The following is a 15751-nucleotide window of genomic DNA, read 5'->3' as shown; positions in this document are numbered from 1 at the left end:
CCCAGATGAAAAGCATCTTCTCTCTGAGATTAAAAGCACCAGCTAAAAAGCATCACCCACTGTAACATAAAAGTCAAGTCATTTAGGAATCAACCACCAGAGGGGGAGACAACAAAAAATAAAAAAACGGATACATTGATTATAGCAAACATTTAGCAGCTGCTCCTGGATTATACTCAGCGTATGTGTTCCCCTTGTTAACTGTGTGTATGTAAATGTTGCACTCAGCCTGCGTGTGTTACTGTGTGTGTGTCTGTCTTCAGGAATCTCATTTGAAGCCATTCATTTCTTTTCACAAACTAAATGAGAAATGCTAAAGGGTGTTTATTCCATCCTGGTGGCCTTATGAGAGATTACACAGCCTATTTTCATTCTCATATGACCAAATATTATGCAAATGCAGTTAAATTCCAACCAGACAGCTCGGCACAAAGGAAAAATAAACATTATCCTTAATGAATTACTATAAAAGAGTTCAAGGGCAAATTATGGTTCAGAAGTTTAATAACAAGAAACTGTGATTAAATAGACTGAATCAAACTGCTCGGGGGGCTCACGTTGTAGATTACTTGAAAAAATGCAATAGTGTGGAAACTGACCTGGTTAAATGAGTGATGAAAAATCTTTACGTTCATCCCTGAGAATAACCTACCCTACAGTAGATGGCTGGATTGATCTGATGCAACCATGCAGCAACCTGGCACATCAAAGTCTTTGGTTTTTAGCAGAAATTATTGTTAAAGCTCACCAAATATGCAAATGACAACCAGACCTTTGGGCAACAAAACACAAAATGGAAAAATGAAACTCTCCTGCATTTTTTAGGCTCTTGCTCTCTGCTGTCTTTATTATCCTGTTGATACTTTTTGTTTTTGCTCTTTTCCACAAAAAATAAAGCTCTAAAATATGAATGTACACTGCCTATACAAGCAACAAAAAGCAGCCAGACAAAGCTGGCAACTATAGCTGATGAACAGTGGAGTATTTAGCAGCAAAAGAGCCAGATGTTCCCATGTGTAATGTGAAAAGAGCAAAACAGAGCAAAAGGAAAAATGAGTATTGGATTGTGAGTCCTCAGGTGACCACAGACACAACTTCAAATGAATCAAAATGTTACTCTGTATCTGCAGATTTGCTATTTGAATTTTTCATTGAATGGCTTCTTTCAAATGTCCCCAGGTGGCCAAAAGGATAAATGAATTCAGGTTTAATCAATATATTGTTTAGTGGCAATGAGTTCCAACACCCTAATGTGACAGCTTCAAAAAGTTTATTATGTTCTACCAACAGTGCAAATCCCAAAGATACTCAATTATAACAATATAAAACAAAAAACAAACCAACAAACAAACAAAAAAAAAAAAACAGCAACAACATCCTCATGTTGCAAAAACTGGAAACAGCTAATGTAGGCACTGTATGGCATTTTGCTTCATAAATGAAATTAATCACACTAACACTATATGTGCATGAGGATAAACCACTTCGTTTAATCTCTCAGGTGACATTTTTTGCTCTGACTTATTTTGGCGTACATATACTAGTGTTTCCAGATAGATTGATCGACTAATTTATTCAGCAATAAAATGATGCCTTTATTTTCACAGTGCACAGCGGTGGATGGCTACAGTGTGCTTGCTCTAATGTGATCTAAATGATTTATAACAGACATCAAAGTCCCTTACTGTCAGCAGGTTTCAGATTAAATCATTTTCAATGAACAACTCTCTTGTCTTTATCCTCAAAGGGATTTTCACTCTTTATCAGTGTTCACCCCACAAGCCACGATGTCTGCATAGAATTTGTTGCTGAACTTAATATTACCATGTGAGCTAAACTTTCTCCACCACTGACCTTTCATCTCATCTGCAGCTTTATGGATTAGCTGATGAGGTCAGTCAGGATGCCGGAGGACACGTGGGACAGGGATCAATGACTTGGCTTGGCTGAATGATGGGTGCCATATGCTTTAGCCATAAATCCAGAGCTATTTTTAGTATTAGAGGAGGGAAAAACAGGGCTCTCAGCATTCTGTGCCTCAGAAATCAGTAATAAAGCTACACTTCAGTACTACTATTACTTCTGTTACAGTTGCCATGCCATGGTAGTTACTATTCAGTTCAAATAAACTCCACATTTCCAGTCTTTGAAAACTCGTCTGCCCAGGTTTGCCTGCTGGCAGTTCACCTCATCCAGTCAGCAAGAGGGCAGTGCTAGCCTGAAGCGAGACACATGTAGTCTACATAACTCTACAGTACCATCTGCCAAGGTTGTTAGCCACGTTCTAGTACACATGCAGTGTCAGATATATGTTGGTGTATTATATCAGGAGGACTTCCTGCTTCTACTTGTGTTACAGAAGAAGGAAATCTAGTAATTCAAACTCTGACTCTATTATGAGGGAAGGTACTTTTTTTATATAGTTTGCTTACTGAGCAGCCTTATCTCCATTCAATGACAAATAGTGATGGTGACAACTGAGAAGAGGGGTGTAATCAGATATCTAATGCCTTCTGGGTATCCAACCCCAGAGGTAGCTCTCTGCGGGTGAAGGCAAAGCAGCAGTGTGGAAAATTCCCATTGAAAACAGCACCAAAGCTAAGATGATTGATTGACTCTGAGGATAGACGGAGCAGATCAATCCATCATGTTGTACTCCTTCACTTCCATGGTCTAAGACCCTATTTATTTCTGCAGGCCTTTGCTACAAATGGAAGGAGCCCTGGGGGACTCTCTGAAGACAGGGGCAATAGGTGTGTTCTATTGTGTATAAAGACTGAAAAACATGCACACACTGACATGGATGACAGCACTCAATTTGCATTCTTATTCATTACAATGTCCTCACAGCATTTAACATCATATTTAAGGCCTAGTGAGGATAAAAAATAAACAAATAATAAACAAGATCTTTACTAACAGACTGAGGATGCATCAGATAATGACTTCACCAATAAGTATGAATGGGAAGACCCACATTTTATGGGAAAATGACACATCACATCAAGCATAATTTACAGTGAATAAAAGGTAAACATATTAGCTTCAAATACTGTACAGAGTGCATCAGAGCAGAAATAAACTGCCCCGGGGCACCAGACCCTGGGGGGTTCTAGAAGCCTCACATTCACTGCATGTCAGTTGATTCTGGTAATCTGATTAACTGCAAATTTGTGAGGTTTTCCACACCACTAAAGTACGAAGTCAACTGAGACAGGTCTTGCATTATTAGTGTCTTGTGGTCTTGTAGAGAAACCCTATGCTAACATCTAGTTTTATGAGCTTTATTATTTTAGTTTATGTTGTGTTCACATTGTGTATATTGGAAGCATTCACATTGCACTGGCGGCAGTAAGTGGAGTCCAAAGTGTCCAAAGACCAAGGTGCTGTCTTTAAATTGCTTGTTTTATCCAACCAACAGTCCTAAACCCAAGGACTTTAAATTTACAGTTGATATGAAATTGATTAAAAGCAGGAAATCTTAACATTTGAGAGATTAAAACCAACACACGTCACATTTTTTTCTTTACAAATGACTCAAATGATAAATAATTTATTAACACTGTTTATTAAATATATGTTGATCAAGTCATTGATCATTCAACTAATTCTTTTTGTACTAGGCTGAACATTTCATACTAAGATGACAAACATTCTCATCAACATAAACTTATAAACAAAAGAACTGTATTTAGATATCACAGAATAAATACTGAAGTTAAGAGAGAAGCAGAGAAAACAGTAATAATGCAGTACTGATCAATACTGTATATTACCTATCACTTGTTAAACATGAGCTGTTACATTCATTTATAAAATTAGATTCTTGCTGCACAAAGTGCATCAACATCCTCATGTCGTTTAAGCACCAGCATTAAAAGGCAGGAATTATGTGTACACATGTACAAGTGAGAAGTGTGCACAAGGATGTGTGTGTGTGTCTGTGGGTGTGTATAGGCAAGCAAAATATGGGGAAATCCATTAGTGAGACATTGGCCAGTGGATGTTCATTCATCATAGCTGTCACAGGCCAGTCAGTGTCGGTCAGGGGGGCTACATTAGACGACCAGAGTCCCCATGATCAATCACTCACTGCAGCCCCTTTGTGTATCGTGATATTACTGGCCTCACTCTCTCTTCCTCTCTTTTTCTCTAAACGCGCAGACACACACACACACAACTGATATATATGAATCAGGACAAATTACTCCTTTATTTAATCCCTCAGGGGATAGTTTAGAGGCAACACGTCTGCTCTAATTTCATTTAACCAGCCTATAGTGTACAATATGCAGGAAAAATATATACTGAAATTCCTGAAATGCTGTCCCATGTTCATTGTAAATTCCACTGACTAAGTACATTGAAAAGTGTTTTAATGTACCCATGGGAAAACTGGAACTCAATCAGAGCTTCTCTCATTTCAGCCTGTGACTCATGGCACAAACAACCAAAGGAATAAAATATTACAGATGCGGTCAAAAGTCATCCTGTTAACGTCATCAAAGTCAATCTAATTGATGCAGACGCTGGGATTCACACTAATTACACTGCCCGGTTACCAGTGGTTGCCAGTATCCAATTATCAATCGCGGGGGCAATGAGCATCTTGTTAGCGCTAATGCTACCTGGCACCAGAGAGACAGGGTTAGCGAGCCGACGTGTCTGTGAGATGTTAATGATACCTGGCTGTTTGCTATTCGGGGCACACGGTTAGCACCGCAGATAAAGTGCACTGAGGAGATGACTCCATAGGTGAGCGGATGGAGAGTGCCAGCAGAGCACCGGCGGGTGAGAAGAGTGAGATTAGAGGGAGTAGGATTAAGTAGGGTTACTGAGCTGAACATGAAAAAGGTAGGGAGAGACAGAGAGTAAGAAATGTCATGTCTATCAATCAAGATGAACTAAAAAGTCTTAGAAGTATACCAACACCATGCTTAAGTTTCCCTGAAGAGCAGATGTCAAGTAAGTCATGAAACACTGATAATAGGTGTGGAGGGAGGATCAGCCTCATGTAGCTACTCTAACTAATGATGCATATCATTTAAAAATGCACACTTCTCATGACAGCCAGGTTTTGAGGTTATGGGGAAATCCACCTACTGATTTGCAGTATGGGTTATTCTCTACAGCAGCCATTACTGCAATTCAGAAGTTGATCCGAATGCATTTTCACCAGTGGCAAAGAGATGTTTGGGCTCATCGCAGTCGATAATCAGAGACAGATGATTAAGCAAATGGCCCTTGTATATGTTAATACCTCTGGTCCATTGGAAGTGAGGAAAAAGTAGTGTTACTTATAGAAACTCCACTATGTTTGGATAAGGAGGAAGTTGGAGAGACTGGGTCAGCAAACTATGGCCCTCAGCAGACAGTAGTTTGTTACTTACCAACAGTCAGTGCTGGTTTCTTGTAGCCATGACCACAGTCGTTTCCTAATTCTAACCAAATGGTTATTATTATAAACATGCTGTCTCGTAACGTTATTAAAGTACTTCTGAAAACCCAAACCACCATGTTTTTGTAACCTTAACAAAGTAGTTAGTTTTACCCAACCCACAATCTTTCCTTAAATCTAACCAAGATGTTTTTGTGCCTAAACCTAACCAAACTTTAACCATAGTGTTGTCACATTTCTTTTTTAAACAGTGACTTGTTTGGACAGATTTGGGCATCAGATCAGAAAAGAGAAAGAGGTATAAACAATGCATTTTGTTGTTTAATTGGGAGGACCTGTTGGAAAATCACTCACTCACAGATGGGGGCAGCCAATGTGAATGTGGAAGTTAATCAGTCTCAAAACCTTAATGTGAATTTAGTTTTCATAACACACAGTTTGGTACAGTCTGTCAAAGTGCTGTTTAACTCTAGCTGGCATTATCCTCTAGATCATAAGTGCATAGCAACAAATTTCAATCCATGATTTCTTATAGTGTAATCAAATGAACATTATTCAATAAAACCATTTAATAAAAATCTATTTAGTAGAAGTTTTAAATCATAGAAGTGCCAACAAGAGTGGGGGTAGACTTTGCAGTCTGTCATGGTCTCTGGTCAGTCCCTTGTCGGCATGCCAGTAAGGATATAAAAGTGAGGATTTAATGGGGAAATATTCAAGTGAAAGTGATTTCATTGAGGTGGTCTTGAAGATTTTGGTTTTTAATTTTTCCACAGTGTAAAATTTAACTATCAGAGCAGTTGGTAATAGTACAGAGTGAGTAGTTTTTGTAATTTGCTGGTAAAAAGATGTCTGGCTGCCTCTTTAAAATGGGCTAAATTTGGTGGAAAAGTATAAGTTTGAGAAATTATAACCTTCATTTAAATGACATTTCTTTAAAAGTACAATTTCAACATGTAACAGGTTAAAAAAGATAAAATCCTATAGAATCCTTTTCATACATTACAGTCCTGTTGTGCAGGTTTATATGTGAGATGCCTCTGCAGTAACAGTGGCTTGCTTGCTTCAGCTTCCACCCTGATTTGTCTATATAGATTGTCAGCTGCTTGTGTTTGCAGGCATCCTAAAAAAAACCCTAAAGTCGCTCTGACTGCAGGGCCCAAACAGCTTGGCCACCGTTTAAAGATAAACCAGCAAAAAATGACATGCCACTATCAGAGGGAACTTGCACTAAGACCTCCTTCTGCAGCTGCAAATATAAGATCCTTACTTCTAGATCCCATCCTATCCTTGCTACAAGATGTAAGTGGGGGAAACTAATCCCTCTGATTATCATTGTAAAGACTTTTCAACCCATTACTTCACAGTACAAGGGTTCATACATGGGGCTCATTAGACATAGAATCTTTTCACTAAGGACTGCACAATTTGTTCTCTTTACACCAGACAAATTGTACCTGCTACTCATTTCACATCCTCCAATCAACCATTGACAAGATCGAGTCCCGACTAATACTGCAAACGCAGCATGCATTTATGAAGGATGCAATGGATTTTGGTTTGATGCTAAAATCACCCATCTCCTCTGAAACCTTTCATCAGGCAAGAATAAGAGGTGTATTTGAAGAGAGCCTGGAAGAATAAATGACAGCCACAGAGAGAGAGAGCTGTTTGGGAAGGTCTGTTTACTGAGACACATTGCTTAAATCATAAGGCTAAGGAAAGCTGACCCTGCTTCAAGGAATATGCAAAGCAGTGTTGTGGATGAGACATTGATGTAACACCCCTGTCCAGACAAGAGCACTGGAAGATGAAGGAGGGGGGTGGGACGGCTCAGAAAACAGCCCAGCTCTTAATGAAGAAAAACCGCACCAGATAGCTGCTGGACCAATGACTTGTAACCTGTTATAAACTAAAACTATATGTATTATATATATATATATATATATATATATATATATATATATATATATATATATATATATATATATATATATATATATATATATACTTATATATATATATACTAAAAGTTCTCACATATCAAAATTAAAACTTTACTCTGATGCAGATCCAGATTTATAAAAACATTGTTATTTGTGGCATTCAAGAGCCCATTTACCATTCCTGTCTTCCCTCACTGTAATGTTTTATCTATTTTAGTTGAAACAATCTCTTTAATAGCAGTTATGGAACTTTCAGTCATATCCAATCATGTCCAAATTTTCATTTTTCTCTGTGCACTTCAATTACTTAACGATCATGTTCCCTTAAAAGTTGAGGTTTAGGACACAAGCAGTTGAGAAAAATAGCTCACCACAAGGTCCATTTAGTACCTTTTCTGGAGCTTTCAATCATGACATGAATATATATATGATCTATTCCTCTGTAGTGCCTAATGCCTTGGTTAAGACATGTATTAATTAATAGTTATTTAAGAGTTATTTGAAAAAGAACATTTTTAACAAATGTTTGTCCATAAGGCCAGTACTGTGTGTTTGAAAAAATACGGTGACTCCTTTGTTCTGTGGATACATCTGTATGACTGCTGTGCTACCATGGCTACCAGTACTGTGCATATAAATCTCCTGCTTAGCATGTGTGCACATACACTACACTACAATCCCTATGCAACCGGTTAGTCCACAGAATGGACCACATCCACAAAATTAGAGGCAATGAGTCCTAATTGCATCCCATCTCTGTCCCCCTCTGTCCCTCCATTTTCACCATTATGGTAATGGAACAGTTGAACTGCCACGCAAAAAGGACTTACATCTAATGGTTCTTTGTGCCTTCCAGTGTGATTGCACTTGCTTGGCAAGACAAAGGGAGGGACAGAGAATTGATAGATCAAAGCACATTAGAGCCAGAGTCAAAATAAATTTGTTCCATTATGAGGTCTGCCGAGGAGGAGGCGACTGAGCCAGAGGCCTGAAGCTAAACTCACGGACGGCTGCATATCCTTTATTTTTTAAAGCATATCAGTGTTTAGTCTCTGCATGTTGCACCAGGCAGCTGATGAATACTTATCAGAGGGAGACGGTATCAATCTCTCATTGACTTGTGAGCTACTGTAATTTATTTTGATGCAGTAAGCTTTAATGAGAGCTGATTTTAATTTCCTCCTCCTGCTTTTTAGGTGAGTCTAAAGATTTGTATAAAAATTAAATTGGCAATAATTGCACAATTTCTGAGTTAGCTGAGAATATTTTCACAGTTGAAAATTACAAACAGAATTACTAATGGACTGTGTTTTTTTTCTTTTGGCTAATGGATTAAGTACCAGCAGTAAAAGGAAAAGGTGAGATAGATTTTACTTGAGTGAACATGCAGGGAAATTTATGTGGAATGGGGCAATCTTTGAACTCATGTTAGGTGGTGGTGTTGCCTGTTTTTAAAGTGGAGTCAAATTAGCCACAGTGTCTGGGAGTGTGGTGTTTTGATTTGGACTGTTTCACCTGTGTGTGAAGAAGCAGATCCGTGTTACTAAATATAAAAGTAGAGGCCACCACACATGGTTACAATATGGAAATAGGGTTTGATGATTGATAACCAGCTTCTATGAGGATTATCAATAAACAACCCAAGTGTCAAAGACTAAGCAGCCAATCAACACACCTTCACACACATTAATCTAATCACAAACAAATACAAAATGCACACTGTCCAGACATGATTAGAGAGGCTCCAGACTTCGAGCGGTACACACGTCAATCTAATTGCAGCAATCTAATTTGCCACTCTGGGAGAGCGTGGCGTGTCAGTGCAGAAGCCCTGTCTGATATGACAGCCTCTCAGATGAGATTACACACCACACACAGTGTTATTGAACCCCTCGCCTCCTCCCTCTCCCAAAAGCCTCTCTCTTGCATTGATCAACAGACACGCCAGCACCGTAGGAGAGGGGGGGTGATCATACATCTGATGCTCTGTCAACCCACAAAACCTGATTGGAGATGACAGCTAAAGCTAGAGGCTCTGATTAGGCAGTTGATAAAGACACTCAGATGCAGCGCCATGCCAACAATTCAGCCAGTCTTAAGGTCATCTAACTTACATCCAGAAAGTAAACAAATAGAAGAAAGTCTAGGATATCCCCATTAATAAAACCTTCTTTTGCAGGAAGGGTCAGCAGGATGAGGAATGCATGAATTTCTCAGTCTCAGGTTTTGTATGTAACCTTGATATAAATCCACCTTGCAAGCTTAAGCTCTGATTTCTTCTGGGGATAAAACAAGGCAGTGCTTCCCATCCCTGTCTACCAGACTTTATCTCATCTGAATGGAGCTTTCTAGCTCACTAGTTGTGCACTGAAAAATGTGCAGCCCAACCAATTTAGGAGAGCTATAATAACCTGTTGACAAAGAGCACCCGTCAGCCGGAGAAATTAAACCAGCCATCTTAAAAGAGCAGCCGCTCCACATCATTTGCGCAGCCCTGCAGGCATTTAAAGGTAGAGGAAGAACCTGGAGTTAGTGAGGTGTGCGTGCTACATATGTGCGTGTGTGCACATCTACAGTTTACGTTCATATGCATACACTATTTTGCACATCAAGTCAGTGATTCATCAAGAGGAGAGCACTACTCCATCAGGTTTGTAACAGGCAGCATAGAAATAATTCTAGCTTCTGACATTTGTGGTTAACTGAAAATGCAGGACTATTAAAAAAATTGGATTTTAATTAAGGAAAAGACACGAACTTTTCCACATTTTAATCAATCTGTATAAAGTCCATTTAGAGGTCACTTGTCTATACAGTGAAAGGTACTGCTGCCTCTTCACCTGCAATTTTACACTCAATTACAGCAGGAATGCAAACTTTCTAACAATATTTCCTAGGGGAATATAAGTAAGATGACTTGAAACACTTGTCCAGATTACTCAATATCAATTACTGGTTCACTGCTTCACTCGGTTTTCTGTTTATTTCACTTGTGCCCTCTTCTATTTCTAGTACGCTAGAGGCTGTTAGCGCCATTCCAAAAAAAAACCACTACCACCTCTGAAGTGTGGCCCAGACTGTCGGGCTCAGTGTTAAAGTTCTTCCAACCCTTGCGGCAGGACACAACAACAGAAGGAATTTATTTCAAGCTATTTTACTTATTCATTCTGCCGCCACTTTCCTCCTTGCTTCCGCTCACCCCAAGAATCACCACAGAGAACATGAGCCCCACCTTACTGTGATTTTCTATGCATACATAGCAATGAAACAGAAGAAAAGTTTTTTTGTTTTGTTTTCCCTGCAGAAACAGATGCAGAAAAAAGAGTGAAAGTGAACCAGCATACGAGGTAGAGACACTTAAGACTGCTGAGGTCAACCTGTCAAGTCTTTGCTACACTCCCAGAGCTAGTTCAAATGCTTCAAGCCATAATGCTCACTGCAGGAACAAAAAGATCTCTGCTCTGTGGGTTGCCAATGTGTAAAAGAGTGAGACAAAAGCAACTCTGACAGAAATCCGAACAGAGAATACACTGATATGTAAACACAACTGTCTGTTTGCATGGAACACAAAAAGCAACATCAGAGGAGTTGGTGGTGAATGATGAATGTGTTCCTGGCAGACTAGGGTCTGAGGGGAATTTAAACTGGGGATTGTCATTGAGAGGACTGGAAATCTGATGAGTCACTGATGGACTGTTTCAAAGATGATGAATGAAAAGATGGGTGGACATGTTAGCACTTAGAGGAGGAGTTAATGTGAGACTCTTTAGCTTAGTGAAAAATTACGGCTGAAAGTGGAGATGGGCTGGAATGAGGCAAAGCTAAAAAAAAAATAAATAAATACAGTTTATTAATAGTCCCTAAAACAAGTGAATGCAGCAAAATCTGCTCCCTAATACCACCACGAGCTTAAGAGCTTGGCAGGAAAGGCTTGTGATTAAAACTGCCAAACACTGATTACCACACACCAAGCGGCATGTCTCGGGTGGCAGAGACGTCATCATCAGAGTGACTCCAGCTCTTCGTCACTGCAGACTGATCAGTGGTCACAGATAACATGAAGACAGAGTTTAAGGATCCTAACAGTAACACACGCTGAAAAGGAACAAAACAGAAAGGGGGAGGGGAGGATGGAGCGGCATCGGGATGCAGCAAATTTGACCCTTGCCCTTTGTATCCATCAGCCTGCGACTGAATCATTACAGTAGAATAGAGTACAATCCCTTATAATCCTCCTGCTTCGTCATACATTTTGCAACCAGTTTTTCCATCATCTTGGCTATAATCCCTGCGCAGAGGCTTGATGATGTGTTGATGCCTGCTGGGGGTGGGGGATTGGGGGGGGGGGGCTTGTTCTAATCCGAGAAGGGAAGATCAGAAATTTGGTGGTGATGATAACAAAAGATGGCTCCACTTTGATGTCCTGTCCTCTGCTGTAAAATGACTTTCTACACCAGCTGATGACAGTTTAGATTGCAAGGACAAAGAAGTAAATCGTGTCATGATCAGCAAAGAAGAGCCTCACAGCAGATCCCAGATACAATGAAACTTGATGAGTTGATCAATGTCATGAAGTCTGCTTCTTTAACTTGTTATCTAAACTGTGTCTTTCCCTGAGCCTTTTCTTTCTCCTAGCTACAGAAGCAATTCATCCTTAAGAAACCCCTCATGATCTCAACACAGCCACGTTTTTATAACTCTGTCACTAACTCAGCCTGCTAGCTCTGAGCCCAGTTCGGGTGAGCTGTGATCTCCAGGCAGTTGTCGCTGCTCCAGTGCCAGCAGATGCAGAGCTGTGCAGCCAGGACCGTTCATTACGTGCAGCAGCACAAAACCTGCTCTGACAGCAGGTTCGCCCCCAGAGTGTATTATCAGAGGCTCGCTGTCGAGTTCTTCATCTGCCTGCACCTTAAATGCTCCAACACGCACCCGCAGCTAGGGTGAAATATTCCATCCTCTGATCTCTAAGTTTTACTGAGTTCAATGAGCAAAGTTAACCAACTAATTCAGACAAAAAGTTGATGAGAGCACAAGAACATGGTCGTCATGTTCTTGGTTTTTTGTTTTTGTTCTCAGTCCCTACATATATCCAAAAATAGTCCTCCAAATTATTTATAATATTCACTACTGCTCCAAAACGTTTTCAGCAGTACTTGACCTCTTTGACATAAAGATTCAAGATAAACTCATTTTTATTTTCACTTATTTGGTAATAATTGATTCAATTAAAATTATTATTTCATTTATCTTTCTTCGATGATAGCACCACTAGTGTTTTGGTTACTGGTAATTTGACTGGTGCAATATCTGTGTGGGTTGGCACTAACAATAGTTCATTATATCACTTCAAATTACATGGACAATCAGCTGGCCATCATTGTTCTTCAGTGCACAGCAACTGAACATTCTCAGTGTCTTGAAATTATGGAATCTGGTCATCTGGCAAGAAACAAAACTAATGGCAGCCAGACCCCCTCCTTTCTATAATAGTGGATGAACACAGCAACTGCCCATGCTACACAGTGCGTCACAAACCACGTGCCTTCTACTGTAGCAATGTTAACTCTCCATCTCCACTCTGGGGCTTGACTTTGGATAAATGATTGGTTGGGAAGACTTAATAACATAATTATTCAATGTCTGACTGTACACCACAGTTGATTTAAACAATTCTACTCAGCAAACAGGACATGAGCATGCTTATCAGCTGATATCAGGTTATTGCAGATTTTACCTAACACTGGTCAAGTTCTATTGCGTGCATTCTTGCGTCTTGATGACACTACAGTATAAATCATCTCCCCTCCCCCACCGCAGCTCTATATTTCTAAAAAGATAAAAATGTTTTATGCCAAACAATTACGATGATATGTGACGTGTCCAGCCAGCAGTTTCAGTTTGTGGCTTTATTGGTTCCAGAATAAATGGGCATAATTGAATGGAGGGTTGGGATGTGTTCTCCAGGGGGGGGCAGACACTGATTTGTCACCTGGCGCCGGTCGCTATGGTAACGGATGATTTCTACCGCACAATGAATGGAGCCCATGGGATGCAGAAATGGATGGGGTAGGAATGGAGAGTGGGTGGATGGTGACAACTCCTCACTCCTGCGTGTGACTCTAATGTGACAGGGGGTGATAGGCACCATTTGTGTAGCCAGCCGTTTTAACCCTAATGATAAAGGAGGTTGCCACTCCCTCCCCCAGTTCTCTCTAACCTTCACAGTGCCCCCTTCAAGACCAGGCACAAGGCCCGCTGGGAGGTAATTGCAAAGGAGGGAAAAACCTCTCTGCTCTGCCTAATGTGTGGGCGGAGAAGAGAGCAGACAATTGTTAGTGGAAATGTTTGCCAGCTGAATGCTTTTAATGAAAATGTTCCTTAGATAACCAAAAGGAGGTGGAGTTTGCAAATGAAAAAGGTGCTCGAGGTTGAGTCTTACTCAGTCCTAATGGCAATATGCATGGGTGTTTGTATACAAGCATGTGTGTGTGTGTCTTAGTCCCTCATGAGTCCCCTCTAATCACTGTTGTCTTTGCAAATGTGCTGTCTCATCAGATATCTTCAGAAGCTCTGTCACCACTTTGATTGCTCTACAAGATTATGATAATAATGACGGCAGTACAAACTAGTGAAAATCCCTCACCACTTTGAGGGGCTCCAAGTACTCTGAAGGACCCCCAATTGCTCTATAAAAAATTTATTTCGCCTTTCAATTGCACCTCCAAAGATGACTAAATAATAAATACCCAGGGCTTCATCACTTGGGCCATCGATCCAAGCTAAATCAAGTTTTCAAACCCTCTCCTCCCTCCTCCTCTGTTCTCCATCATGTAAGAGCACCTGGCAGAGCTTTACATTATCTGAAGAGCCCTTGGGATTTTCTAATAAACGTGGCTGGTTTTAAATGGTCCCTGGGCATGCAATGAGAGAAAAGGTGAGGGGTTCAGCCTGTATCGTTAGAAGCAGCTCGTTTAGCATTCCAGGACAACTCTCAGCAAAAACTACTGACCTTATGCTCTTTAATTGCACCTCTTGGGATGAGGAGGGAAGGGAGAAAAAAATGAGGACAAAAATGGAGGGATGGAACTAAAAAAAAGAAGAGGAATGGATTACATAATCTTAAGATAAAGGCAGAAAAAATAGAAAAACATTTTTCCCTGTGTAGAAAGGTCTTTACTCTTTCATTCACATAGATCTGGATAGCAATTGTGAATAGAAGCTTGTGGCCAATCCCCTTAACAGTCTATTGTTGATGGAAATTCTCTGGAGTGAGGGAGGGGCAGCTGTGACACCTCATGTAATGTTCTCTTTTTTTCAGCACACTCACAAGCCTTGTCCCTGGCATCTGTTGGACTATAGTTTTGGCTTGGTATTTAATGTGCCGTGTGCTGCAGTTAGTGACCCACATATGTAGGCAAGAGAGTAATGACATTCACAGAAGGATGAACATCTCTTTAATCCTCTATTTAGGCTCTGGGAATGGTTGGCTTCTCGCTTTGGAACAACTGGAGAAAGTGATATAGTGCATGAGAGCTCCAATAAGAAATTAAGGAAATTAGTTTATTGTGTCTACAAAAGGTTAGAAAAGAAAATTTGAGGAGAGCATCTGAGAGCTCTTACTGCATCATAAATAGTAAAGATGACACTTAGAGTCAAAGACGGACCATTAGCATAGCTTAGCATAAAGAGTGGAAGCTGATGGAAACAGCTAGCCTGGCTCTGTGCAAAGGCAACAAAATTCTTTTGCCAGCATTTCTAATGCTTACTAATTAACACATTATTCTCATGTTCACCATACCTTAAGCGTAAAAATTATATGTGGTTTCTTCAACTAGTGAGCTTTAGAGTTGCTGGTAGCTGGATTTTGTTACGTTCAGTCAGGGCCAGGCTAGCTGTTTCCCCTTGTTTCCAGTGTTTGTGCTAAGCTAAGCTAAGTTACTAACATTGCTTAACAATGTTTCTTTAATCTAGCATCTATCTTATTGTAATTTGGGGAAACTATTACCAGGTTTAGAGACAATTAACATTCATTTTAGTACTGTTGTTAATTCTGATGATGCAGTATTTCAGTCATTTCAAAAGCACAAAGCCAATATGGTGTCAATGGTGATTCATATCACAAACAGAAACGAAAAGGTTAAGCTTTTCACCTTATATTTCTTAAATGCTGAACAACAAAGGAAGGATTTGATCATGGATCTGTAACTGTTTGTAAGGAGTTTTTGTGCCACTCATACTGAAAGCCTCCTGTCCGGCACTTTACAAGAGGTTAGCACAGAAGGCCAATTAATCTCCCTCATACATCGCTGTTGTAGCCAAGAGGGAATAGAAAACACATCTAAGGTTTCAAGGACTCTAGATGGGTTGACAGAGTTGACTTAAGGGACACATTCTCGAGTGTTTTCCC

General features: G+C 40.0%; 1 protein-coding gene across 3 annotated transcripts in view; it reads right to left on the bottom strand.

Moving 5' to 3' along the window:
- The window catches only part of LOC108899472 (mannosyl-oligosaccharide 1,2-alpha-mannosidase IA), a 174138-nt gene that overhangs the window by 73756 nt on the left and 84631 nt on the right, over window positions 1-15751 (bottom strand). The window lies entirely within an intron of this gene.

The sequence above is a fragment of the Lates calcarifer genome, linkage group LG15, assembly GCF_001640805.2.
Source record: "Lates calcarifer isolate ASB-BC8 linkage group LG15, TLL_Latcal_v3, whole genome shotgun sequence".
NCBI classification, from domain to species: Eukaryota; Metazoa; Chordata; class Actinopteri; family Centropomidae; genus Lates; species Lates calcarifer.
This window is presented reverse-complemented; position numbering and strand designations above follow the sequence as displayed.